Here is a 12,236-nt window from a genome sequence, read left to right as displayed (position 1 = left end):
TTCATACATGTGTTATGAAATTCAAAGGAAACAAAAGAATATCCAGGGAATAGAATGTTTCTCTTCTACCCCTAAACCCACGTTCCCCTCCTCTGAAGCAATGAATGGAACCAGTTTCCTGTATACTTCAGTACATAAGCAAGCATATACCTCCTCATCATAGACAATAGTACAGTGATTAGGAAATGATGCATTTTGAAATTGGTATTACTTTTACTTAGGTGTAATTTAACGAATACACCTGTACCTACATAGCTTAATTTTGAATAACAGCTGGTTAACTTCTAACTGTTGGCTTACAAAATCCCTGAAAATGTTACAATCAGCTCTCATGAGCTGATGTGGGCCCGCTCTAACACACTTCTTATTGTGTTTGTTCTCATTGAACAGGTACCCACATTAGCATATGTCTGAAGACATCTTCTCTTGATTCATCATCATCTCAAGTTTAGTATGTCCAAAACCACATTCCTTATTAACACCCCTATCCTCAGACCCCCTTCTTCTGATTGCTCCAGTCAGAAGCTTCAGATTCATCCCTGACTCTTCTTTCATACACACTACATCTAATTGGCCCCTAAATCCTGTTGGCCCTACTTTCACAACACATCCAGGATCCAACCACTTCGCATCACTTGCACTGAACCCACTCCCTCTTCAGCACGTAGTTTGTTGTCTAGCATGTAAGCGGTACAGAATAAATAATCACTGAATGAATAAAGGTACGAATGCAAGGCAGAATATTTTGAAAAAAACTTAATCTCATTTTTATGTGGTTTAATCTTTCTTTGCCATTATCCAATCAAAAATTGTCAATTGGTCTTTATTTTCCAGAAAATTGTTGCAACTTGTAAGCCACTGAGTTTTCCCAAATTCATGTACACACCAAATATTATAATATGTCTGAGAACAGATGAGCATCCACTTTTTTCCTATGTCTGCTGATTCTTTGGTAGTAAATAGAACACAAACTTATTTTAAAATACTACTAAATTTATAGTAGCTTTTTTGTTACCATACAGTTTTTCAGAAAAAAAAAAAGTCCCAAAAGTATGATTACAAAGGAGTCCTTGTACTAGAAAGAAGGGAAAGAAGGAAGGAAGATCTAGCCTAGGAGAACAAGTCCAAGATCAATTAATTTAGTCTTAAAATACTAATTAAAATTGTGCTGGGTGATACCTATAACACAAAGAAGTGTGCCTGGTTTTGTGAGTGATAACAACATGAATAGGACATATCCTTGGTCCTATGAGAATTCTAATTTACTTGGAAGATGGATACAACTCAGAATAATTCTACTATGCATTCTATTGTGAAAAGTACACAAAGTGCTATGAGGCTATCTGAAAAAGAGATTAATTTTATCTAGAAGAAAAAGACTTATCATCAGAAGAGGTAGGGACAGTCTGACCTGGGCCTTAAAGGCTGGCTAACTAGAAAGTGGGCTTCCCTGGGGACTCAGTGGTAAAGAATCTTCCTACCAAGCAGGAGATAAGGGTTAGATCCCTGGGTCAGGAAGATCCCCTAGAGAAGGAAATGGCAAACCACTTCAGTATTCTTGTCTGGGAAATCCCATGGACAGAAGATGCTACCAGGCTATGGTCCATGGGATCACAAAAGAGCTGAATACAGCTTAGCTACTAAACTACAACTGCAAGTGATTAGCAGCCATTAAAGTTCCTCAATTGCATTCACCAAGCATCTATAAGAACCATCACAATATTGTAATTATTCTTCAATTTAAAATAAATAAATTAAAAAAAAAAACAAATATCTATAAGTACTTACTATGTAACTGGCTGTAAGTCAGGCACGAGAGATGTGATGGTCACCAGGGAGATAAGATGTTGTCTACTCTCAGTGGTAGAGTAAGAGAATGATGCCACCTGATCTATATTTTTGGAGGATAAACCTATGGAGAAGATTGACTAATTTCTTAGTTTTTCAGTCACTTGTAAGAGGAAATTATTTTGGACAGATAAAATATATTCACTATAAATAATTCCTCTCATCTGTAATTCCCTCCAAACCCTTTGATAGAGAAGATAGAGTCAAAAAAAAAAAAAAGAAAAAAGAATTTTTTCCTTATAGAGAGGGATGAGGAGCAGAATTGTTATAAGATGAATCGTGTCCTCTGAAAATTAGTATATTAAAGTCCTAGTCTCAAGATCTCAGAATGTGACCTTATTTGGAAATAGTGTCACTGCAAATGGAACTAGTTGAGTCCATTTAGGGTGGACCCTAAACTATTATGACTAGTGTCCTTATTAAAAGGGAAATTTGGATGCAAATGCCCCCTGGGAGAATGTCATGTGAAGGTGAAAGTTGAGATCATGGTAACAATTCTACAAGCCAAAGAATGCCAAAGATCACCAACAAACCACCAGAAGTTAAATGCAAGGGACAGATTCCCTGTTACAGGACTGAGGAAGAACCAGTCCTACCTTGATCTTGGAGTTCTAGCCTCTAGACCTGTGAGACAATAAATTTCTGTTCTTTAAACCACCCAGTTTGTGGTACTTTGTTAGGGCAGTTCTTGCAAACTCATAGAAGGATAAAAGCTAAAATGTTTCACACTAGAAAAGGAATAGAAGATCTTTGTTGGCACGATGAAATCAGAGTGATGAAGGCTGAGTCTGTAAAGCTGGACAGGGTTTTCAGAAAGTAAAGGAGATGACATACTATAAAGGAATTTTGAGGGAAAGAATAGAAATGTCTAATAGGAATTTTCAATTAAACTTTGCTGTGTGGTATGTGACGCCATTCTCTTCTTCAGCTTCCCCAAAAGTATTCAGTGAAATCTATATTGTTCACTTTCTTAGGTGATTCAGATTTGAACTTTTTAGATGGAACAAAAAGTTGAATCTTAGTTCAAGATGAACAAGGAGGCAATGACAAGGTTTCCCACTGAGCCCTGTCATCACTACAACACATCCCAGAAATATTGATTAACCTCTGACTTTGAGTCAGGCATGGGCTTCCCAGGTGGAGCTATGGTATGGAATCCTCACGCCAACGCAGGAGATGCAGGAGATGCTGTTTCGATCCCTCAGTCGGGAAGATCCTGAAAGGTTGTTGCTGAACCATGAAAGACACCGTGATTCTTGGCCTCTGGAGGAGAAGAATTCAATCCGGGGCCAGAGACGAGGCTTGATCACTCAGAGCTTTTGTGTAATAAAGTTTTACTGAAGTATAAAAGAGATAGGGAAAGCTTCTGATATAGACATCAGAAGGGGGCAGAAAGAGTGCCCGCTCGCTAGTGTTAGCAATGGAGTTATATACTCTTTAATTACTTATTACAGTGAATCAAAAGAATGTCTGGAGGTTGTAAAAACCTTACTAGACCCACTCCCATAATTTACATTTTAAGATAACAGGATTAGCCAGAAGGTTTTTTCCAGAAACTGTCCTCAAGCAGGATACATTATTGTTATATAATCCTAAGGAATGTAGAGGAAAAAAACGTTTGCCCTTTCCTCCTCCTTGAGAATTCCAGACACCTCTCTCCTTAGGGACCCCCAGACTTCTTATCAACCTACTAGGAATTGACTCTCTCAATCCCTTGGAGGAGAAAATGGCAACTCACTCCAGTATTCTTGCCTGGAATATTCCATGGACAAAGGAGCCGGGGGGTAATAGTCCATGGAGTTGCAGAGTCAGACATGACTGAGCACTCATGCTTCCCCTGAGTCAGGCACATTACCAGGTATGTAAAATTCAGTAATAAACAAGATAAGCAGTAATAAATAAGATATCAGTCCCTGCCTTCATGGAGCTGAAAATCCAGTGAGAAAGACAAATCAAGTGAGAAAGACAGTAAATAATTCATCATATTTTTTAAAAATTTATTTTGTCAAGTATTTATTTTTATTTATTTTTGGCTGAGCTGAGCAGGGATTGAACCCAGGCCTCCTGCATTGGAGTGTGGAGTCTTAACCACTAGACAACAATGGAAGCCCCAATTCATTATATTCCTATAATTATTACTATTGACTTGAGAAGTTTTGCTTATAGAAGTAATATGTGTAAAGACAAATTCTAGGATACTGTCAAAATATGTAGCCTAACCTAGGGTGGGGGGCCGCTATAGGTGAGACTTGGAAGTTGAGGAGTATCCTGGGGTGGGCTGGAGGTGGTAATGAAGATTTTCCCAGACAGTAACAGTGATACTCTGAAGGATCACAGAGCTTGGTTTCTTTGAGAAACAGCAAGCAAGTCACTGAGTATGATTTTCAGTGGGGCAGGCAGAGAAAGGTAGAAAATGAAATTGGAGAGATGAACAAGTGCCACATCATGCAGAAATCTGTAGGATTTTAAATTTTATCTGAAGAGTAGTTGTAAGTCATTGAGGAATTCAAGCAGGTCAAGAATACCATCAAATTTCAATTTTTAAAATTCTACTGTCTGCAGAATTCAGGGGAAGAGGAATTGAGGAAAAGGGGAGAGGAGGGACATGACTAGATGGGGAGGAGGCCAGTTAGAAGCCCCTTGCTGTGGTCCTAGTTAATGATGACTGTTGCTGCTGACTAGTCGCTCAGTCATGTCCGACTTTTTGAGACTCCATGGACTGCAGCCCGACAGGCTCCTCTGTCCATGGGATTTCCCAGGCAAGAGTACTGGAGTGGGTTGCCATTTCCTTCTCCTGGGCATCTTTCAGACACAGGGATCGAGCCCACATCTGCTTGGCAGGTGGATTCTTTACCACTGAGCCACCAGGAAAGCCAAAGGAAGCAAATTCTGGGGGTTGGCGTCAATCCATATCCAGCCACTGTTGGCTGTGCTTTAGGCTATGTGGGGAACCCTCGCAGCCTCTGGGTGGCATCACCGACTCCATGGACACGAGTTTGAGCAAGCTCCAGGAGATGGTGAAGGACAGGGAAGCCTGGTGTGGTGCAGTCCATGGGGTCGCAAAGAGTCAGAACGACCGAGCAACTGAACAATACGCAGCCTTGTGTTCGGCCTACATGAAGATTGTTGCTTCCCATGCCAACCATGGGACTTCCCTGGTGGCTCAGGTGATAAAGCGTCTGCCTACAATGCGGGAGACCTAGGTCGGAAATCCTGGGTTGGGAAGATCTCCTGGAGAAGGGAATGGCAACCCACTCCAGTACTCTTGCCTGGAAAACCCCATGGATGGAGGAGCCTGGTAGACTACAGTCCATGGGGTCGCAAAGAGTCGGAGATGACTCAGCGACTTCACTTTCACTTTCATGCCAACCATGCTCTAAGATGCTGGAGAAACTTCTTGGTTGTTCTCTTTGGAGAAAGTAGAAGCAAAGTAAATATATTAGAGAATGAGATCTTTCTTGCAGTCTCCTTATTCTCCTTTGTGTTTTCTTTCCACACCTTGTCACGACTTACACCATTTCATTTTCAATGACTGGAGAGCATTGTTTATTAGACTCAGATTCCCTTGCCTTTGGCAAAGACAAACAGTCGATGTTCATTTACTTTTTATTATAAGCTTACTGATGTTCCTTCCATTTGGCTTCTTTATTTTTTTTTTCAAGATTTGATTGCACATAGAGCATTATTTAAAAAAAAAAAAAAAAACAAACTTCAAAACAATGACTCTTGCAGATGTAGCAATTTTTCTTTAAAAAATTCTAAATGTTTACATTTGTTTGAGTTTCTTTGTGCTGACTTGAAGCATGCTTCAGATTCAAATGAAGGTCATAGCCACAGTTTTATCTGGACTATAAAGAAGATTTTAAAAACTAGCAACACTTTTAAGAGATATTTGCAGTGTATGGACATAACATGCTCCCTAAATGTCCTATTTGACCCTAGTCAGTATGTTAGTTATCTGAGGGTATCAAAGAATCAAGACTTAAAAAAAGAATCTCATATTTTCTCAATACTTAAAAGTTTATCTAATGTTTCTAGAACTATGTGAAGGATGAGATATGAAAAAGAGTATGCACTTTCCCCAAGCCTGATTTTGAAGGCTTTAAAAAAGAGAAGCATCTCTTATAAAACATTATTTAGACTGAAAAGAAATCCAAACAAACCTTCAAGCCATCAGTCTAAACTGTAAACCCCTAAACTAGCCAAGGACTTGAGATTTTATGCTTCCTTTATTGTGAAGTTAAATATTATGGGATGTAATAGACCTGACCAAACCTTGATTTCCATTTACATGGAATTTGAGAAACGAAACTAAATTAGTGTTTTGTTTGCTGCACTCTAAGGAACATTACTCAAACCAGCAAATCTCCTGTCAGCTAAGATAAAGAACTTAATTTCTCATTCAGTTCAGTTCAGTTGCTCAGTTATATCTGACTATTTGCGACTCCATGAATTGCCTTAAGCCAGGCTTCCTTGTCCATCACCAACTACCAGAGCTTACTCAAACTCATGTCCAGCGAGTCGGTGATGCCATCCAACCAACCCTCACCCCCTCATCCCCTATCATCCTCTTCTCCTCCTGCCCTCAATCTTTCCCAGGATCAGGGTCTTTTCCAAGGAGTCAGCTCTTTGCATCAGGTGGCCAAAGTATTGGAGTTTCAGCTTCAGCATCAGTCCTTTCAATTAATATTTTTCTTTGATATATTAGTATCTGTTAGATTATATTACATTATAATATATATTATATATATTATATTATATGATTATATATCATATATAATATATATTAATATATATATACGATATATATATATATACATGATATATATACATATATATATATGATATATAATATATAATCAGATTATATTATAATCTGATAAATTAGTATCTGTTATATTAGTATTCGATATATTAGTATCTGTTAGATTCTCAGCTCCCAAGTTTAGGAACAATGTCTGTCTCTTTTTTTTGGCCTTGCCTCATGACATGTGAGGGATCTTAGCTCCCTGACCAGAGATCAAACCCACGTCCCCTGCAATAGAAGTGTGGAGTCTAATCATTGGACTGCCAGGGAATTCCCTAGGAATAATGTGTGTCTTGTTCATCACAGCTTACTGACCATCTAAGAAAGTGCCTGGCACATAGTGAACCCTCAGTAGATGTTTATGAAATGAATAGCTGTACTCAGTTTTAACATAATCCATTATTATATAGATTTTTTTGTATATAATTCTTCACTCCAAAAAATTACCATTTACTGCCTAATCTATTAGCCCATATTATTCCCCATTGTTGAAACCACATAAATGAATTACTCAGCTTTTAAATTACTCCTTTAGGAATCTGAGAAGTTCCAAATTTGTGGATCTATAGATATCACAATTGCTAAAGTATCTGTTTCTTTGACAAAGTACAGTCCCATTTGAATTGAATTCCTCATCTAAAGTATTAATATACAAGCCTTTCTGATCAAGGTGTGTGTGTGTTTCAGCACACACACAAAAATGAACAGCATAAAGATGATTTAAATAACAGAATATCAACTTCAAAATTATCAAGACTGAGACAAGAGAAAAAGCCATGTGCTTGACAAATGTTAAAGGGCTATGATTAAAAACAAATGATAAATTCAAGGTTTTGTGAAGTCATCCAAAATCAGAACTGAGGCTATAAACTTATTTAGATATCTTTATTATCTTACAATGCCAGAAGGCCTCAAATGACTCCCCAGAGTATTAGAAGCATACTTCCTTGAGCACTGCTTTGAGTAACACTGATGTATTATAGAGCTGTTGTCTCTGAAGTATTTCATATTAAAACATGTGTGTGTGTGTGTGTGTGTGTGTAAAACACATGGAATCTGACTTTGGTAGGTATTTTTCTCTTGATGAGTCAGTTGTAATACATTATCATTTGCCCTACTTACTTTGCCTACATTTGCATGGGCCTGCCAAACTCTTTTCTTGAGATTGGTAAAAGTTCTCTGGCGGTTAGGACTTGGTCCTTTCACTGCTCTGGCCCAGGTTCAATCTCTGGTTGGGGAATTAAAATCCCACAAGCTGTGTGGTACAGCCACAAAAAAAAGTGAAGGCGAAAAAGTGGGAGTGAACTTCTATTTCATGCTTTGGTAAATAGTTTCAGCTCGTGGTCATTGATAAAAGATGTGCACATTATAGCACTAGAAGTGATCCCATTGACTCATTGGAAGAAACGTAACTATCCATGCTGTACTCATTTTGGATGTTAAAGGGCTTGAGGAGGAAGAGCACCTTTTAGAAACTAGTGGAAGAAATAAATGGCAAGTAGCAGGACCATTTACAGGTGGTGATTATTTTTTTTCTCATGGCAGCTAAGAAGACGTGATCAACAGTTTTATGAACAATGGTTGATTGGAGAATATAAGCCAGGAGCATTTCTCAACTCAGGTTATTCAAGTAGGATGGAAACAAAATTGTCTCTTCAATGCCAGAAATGATAATTCCTTACAATTTTCTGCTTGAATTTAGCACTCCCCATTGGGTATTCTGAAAATGCATCCCTGTGCTTAGTGGGTATTACTACATTTGGCTACTTTAATTTTCAAATTGAATCATCACAGACTGTTTCGTTGCTTCAATTCAAGCAATAAGTATTTTTTGAGAATTAATCTCAAGCCCTGCACTTTCTGAATGCATCAGATATATTAATAAAAAAGGAAGAAAATTTCTTCCCATAGTAGAGCATGAATTCACTGGTGAGATAAGAAATTCACAAAGAAAACAACTAGGAAATAATATAAAAGTTTATAATTAGGAGTTTAGCCACTTAATGTGAGCCACACAATAAATTTTATTGAACAAGTCTTGGCATGATTCATGGCAAGGAGAGGACTTAACACTGGTTTGTGAAGTATAGATAGAATCAGCTCTCAGAGCTGAGGATAGAGGTATTTTAGATTGGAGAAGGAAACGGCAACTCACTCAGTATTCTTGCCTGGAAAATCCCATGGACCGAGGAGCCTGGTAGGCTACAGTCCGTGGGGTCACAGAGTCGGACACGGTATTTTAGATAGGGAACATCAAAAGCAAAGGCAGAGAAGAGAGAGCCAGACTGGTGGGTACTACACAGTAATAAATACAGCTTAGAGAAGAGCTTTTCTAAAGCAATACATTAATGCTGTTTGAAATGAAATTAGTTGTGAAACTCCTGTCCCCCAAGAACCCCCATTTCCAATGATCATGACTTGCTTATAATGATTAGTGTTATGTAGTCTTGGCTTTAGGTTACAAGCATCTGGAGGGTTCAAGCAACTACCTTACTTTCCGTAGAATTATACCTAAATTCAGTGAGCTCAATACTGATTTACTTTGTCAACCTGCTTGACAAGGTTTGCACGGTGAAAACAACTCTCCAAACTTTACTAACATGGGTTGAAATGTACCCAATACTACTTGGATGTGCAGAAAATTATACATTTCTTTATTTTAATAATCTCATCCTTGGGTCCCCACTGCCACTGAAAATTGAAGAAAAACTTAGTCTCTGTTTAAAATTAACTGTTACTTCTAGCTAAAATTTGATTGAAAAAACAAATGTATTTAATTATTTGGCTATGCCAGGTCTTAGGTGCCACATGCAGAATCTTTGTTCTTCACTGTAGCATGTGTGATCTTTAGTTGCTGTATGCAGACTCTTGGTTGCAGCATGTGGGATCTAGTTCCCAGACCGGGGGTTTAACCCAGACCCCCTTGCATTGGAAGCACAGTCTCAGCCATTGGCCGACCAGGGAAGTCCCTTAAAGTCTCTTAAACAATCCATAATTTTAACTTCCTATTAAAGACATTTCTTACAGCTAGAAGGGCCTCATCTCCCATCCCCTCCTCTTTGCCAAGGTTGTTTCTGAGTAGAGAAAGAAGCTTCTATGTATCAGTGATGGGGGAAGGAGAAGAGCCTTTAGTCTGCCTCCTATTCTCTTTATCTGTATCATCCAAAAGAAGTCACTGACCATGTGTGGCTATTGAGCATGGGAAATGTGGCTAAGCCAAATTGAGATGTGCTGTAAAACTAATAATACATATTGACTTTCAGAGGTTTAGTACAAAAAAAAAAGAATATAAAATATCTCACTAATATTTTATATTGATTTCATGTTGAAATGCAAATATTTTTACTTATACTGGGTTAAATAAATATGTTAACTATTACCCTTAATTCACCTTTTTTAAACCTTTTTAATGTGGCTACTAGGTAATCATAAATTACACGTGTAACTTGCATTATATTTCCACTGCACTGGGCTGCTCTGGGGCTTCTACCTCCAGTGCAGTGTGGCTAGTCTGTGTGTTTCCTCAGCAGTCTGCACTTGCATCTGCTGAGGAGTATCCAGTCCTTCATGATAACTACTAAGGATGGCTACTGTCATGGGGACCGTCCTCCAGGTATAAGTTCTTCACCAATTTCAGCTTTCTTTTCCCAGCCCAATCCACTTTGATCTTTCTGTCCGTGATGCTGTGATTGATAATAAGAAATATGCATTTGTTCTTTGCCCTGGTTTTGGCACAGAGCTCCTAAAACCTTTGGAATTTCCTAGGATAAGAGCAGATACAGGTGCATCTTGTTATGTTAATGAGGTGACTTTGGGGAAGCACTCCACAGGGTGGGGCTGATTGCTGGGCAACCAGCCTTGAGATTAGAGGGTTGGAATTCTCAGTCCCACTCCCCTGACCTTCTGGGAGAGGATACCCTGGAGTGAATGGGTGATAGTTGTTCAGTCATGCTGGACTCTTTGTGACCCCATGGATTGTAGCCTGCCAGGCTCCTCTGTCCTTGGAATTCTCCAGGCAAGAATACTGGAGTGGGTTGCCATTTCCTTCTCCAAGAAAATGGCAGAGGCTGGAGGTTGGCAGAGGCTGGATTGAAGCTGGAGGTTGAATCAATAACCAGTACTAATGATTTCGTCAATCATGGCTGTGTAATGAAGCATATATTAAAGCCCCAAAGCACAGGGTTTCTAAATCTTCTGGGTTGGTGAGAGGTGGAGATTTGGGAAGAGTGTGGGCTCAGAGAGGGCATGGATGCTCTGAGACATTTCCCCATACCTTTCCCTATGCATTTCTTTCATCTGGCTTTTGGTGGCTCAGACAGTAAAGAATCTGCCTGCAATGCAGGAGACCCGGGTTCATTCCCTGGGTCAGGAAGACATCCTGGAGAAGGAAATGGCAACCCACTGCAGTATTCTTGCCTGGACAATTCTATAGACAGAGGAGCCTGGATGGCTACAGTCCATGGGTCGCAAAGAGTAGAACAGAAGTGAGTGACTCACACTTTCACTTTTCATTCTTAAGTTACATGCTTTTATAGTAAGCCAGTGATCTACTGAGTAAAATGCTTTTCTGAGTTCTGTGTGTTGCTCTAGCAAATTTATTGAACCTAAGGAGGGGGTCATGGGAACCTCTGGTTTATAGTCAGAAGTATAGAAGACAACCTGGGTTTGTGATTAGTCATCTGCATTTAGGCAGAGGGTTGATGTCAAGGGCAGTCTTGTCAGAATTGAACCCTGAAACTGTCGAATCTGACTCTATCTCCAGGTAGGTAGTGTCAGAATGGAGCTGAACTGTAGGACACATAGCCAGGGTCCAAGAATTGTTTGCTTTTGGTACAGAAACCTGCCCTAGCACACACCCACATTGGAATTGGGTATAGAATGTTTACAGTCTTTGTAGTCTCTGCTTCCTACCATTTAGTAGCATATCAAAGTCATTTGTTGTTTTTCAGTTGCTCAGTCATGTCCAACTCTTTGCGACCCCATGAACAGCAGCACGCCAGGCTGCCCTGTCTTTCACCATCTCCCAGAGCTTACTCAAGCTCATGTCCATTGAATTGGTGAGGCATTCCAACCATCTTATCTTCTGTTGTCCCCTTCTCCTCCTGCCTCTGTAGAGGTCATAGGCTTTTAAAAAGCCTATAAAGTCTTTGAATAATACTGTATCCCAGGCCTATTGTTCTAGAATCCTCCCACTGGCCTTGTTATCTTACCATTCCAGAGCAATGATCAACTAGTCAATCCTAAAGGAAACCAACCCAGAATATTCATTGCAAGGACTGATGCTGAATGCTTTGGCTACCTGACGCGAAAAGTCAACTCATTGGTAAAGACCCTGAGGCTGGAAAAGATTGAGAGCAAGAGGAGAAGGGGACAACAGAGGTGAGACGGTTTGGATGGCATTACTGACTCAATGGACATGGGTTTGAGCAAACTCCAGGAGACAGTGAAGGACAGGGAAGCCTGGAGTGCTGCAGTTTATGGGGTCTCAAAGAGTCAGACACAACCTACTGACTGAACAACAGAGCTATGATAGATAAAACCGAGAGGCTGATTATATGTCTGGATGTCTTCAAATTCTCCC

This window comes from Dama dama, chromosome 25 (assembly GCF_033118175.1).
Source record: "Dama dama isolate Ldn47 chromosome 25, ASM3311817v1, whole genome shotgun sequence".
In the NCBI taxonomy this organism is placed as follows: domain Eukaryota; kingdom Metazoa; phylum Chordata; class Mammalia; order Artiodactyla; family Cervidae; genus Dama; species Dama dama.
The sequence above is the reverse complement of the archived record's forward strand: the minus strand, read 5'-3'. Positions refer to the sequence as shown.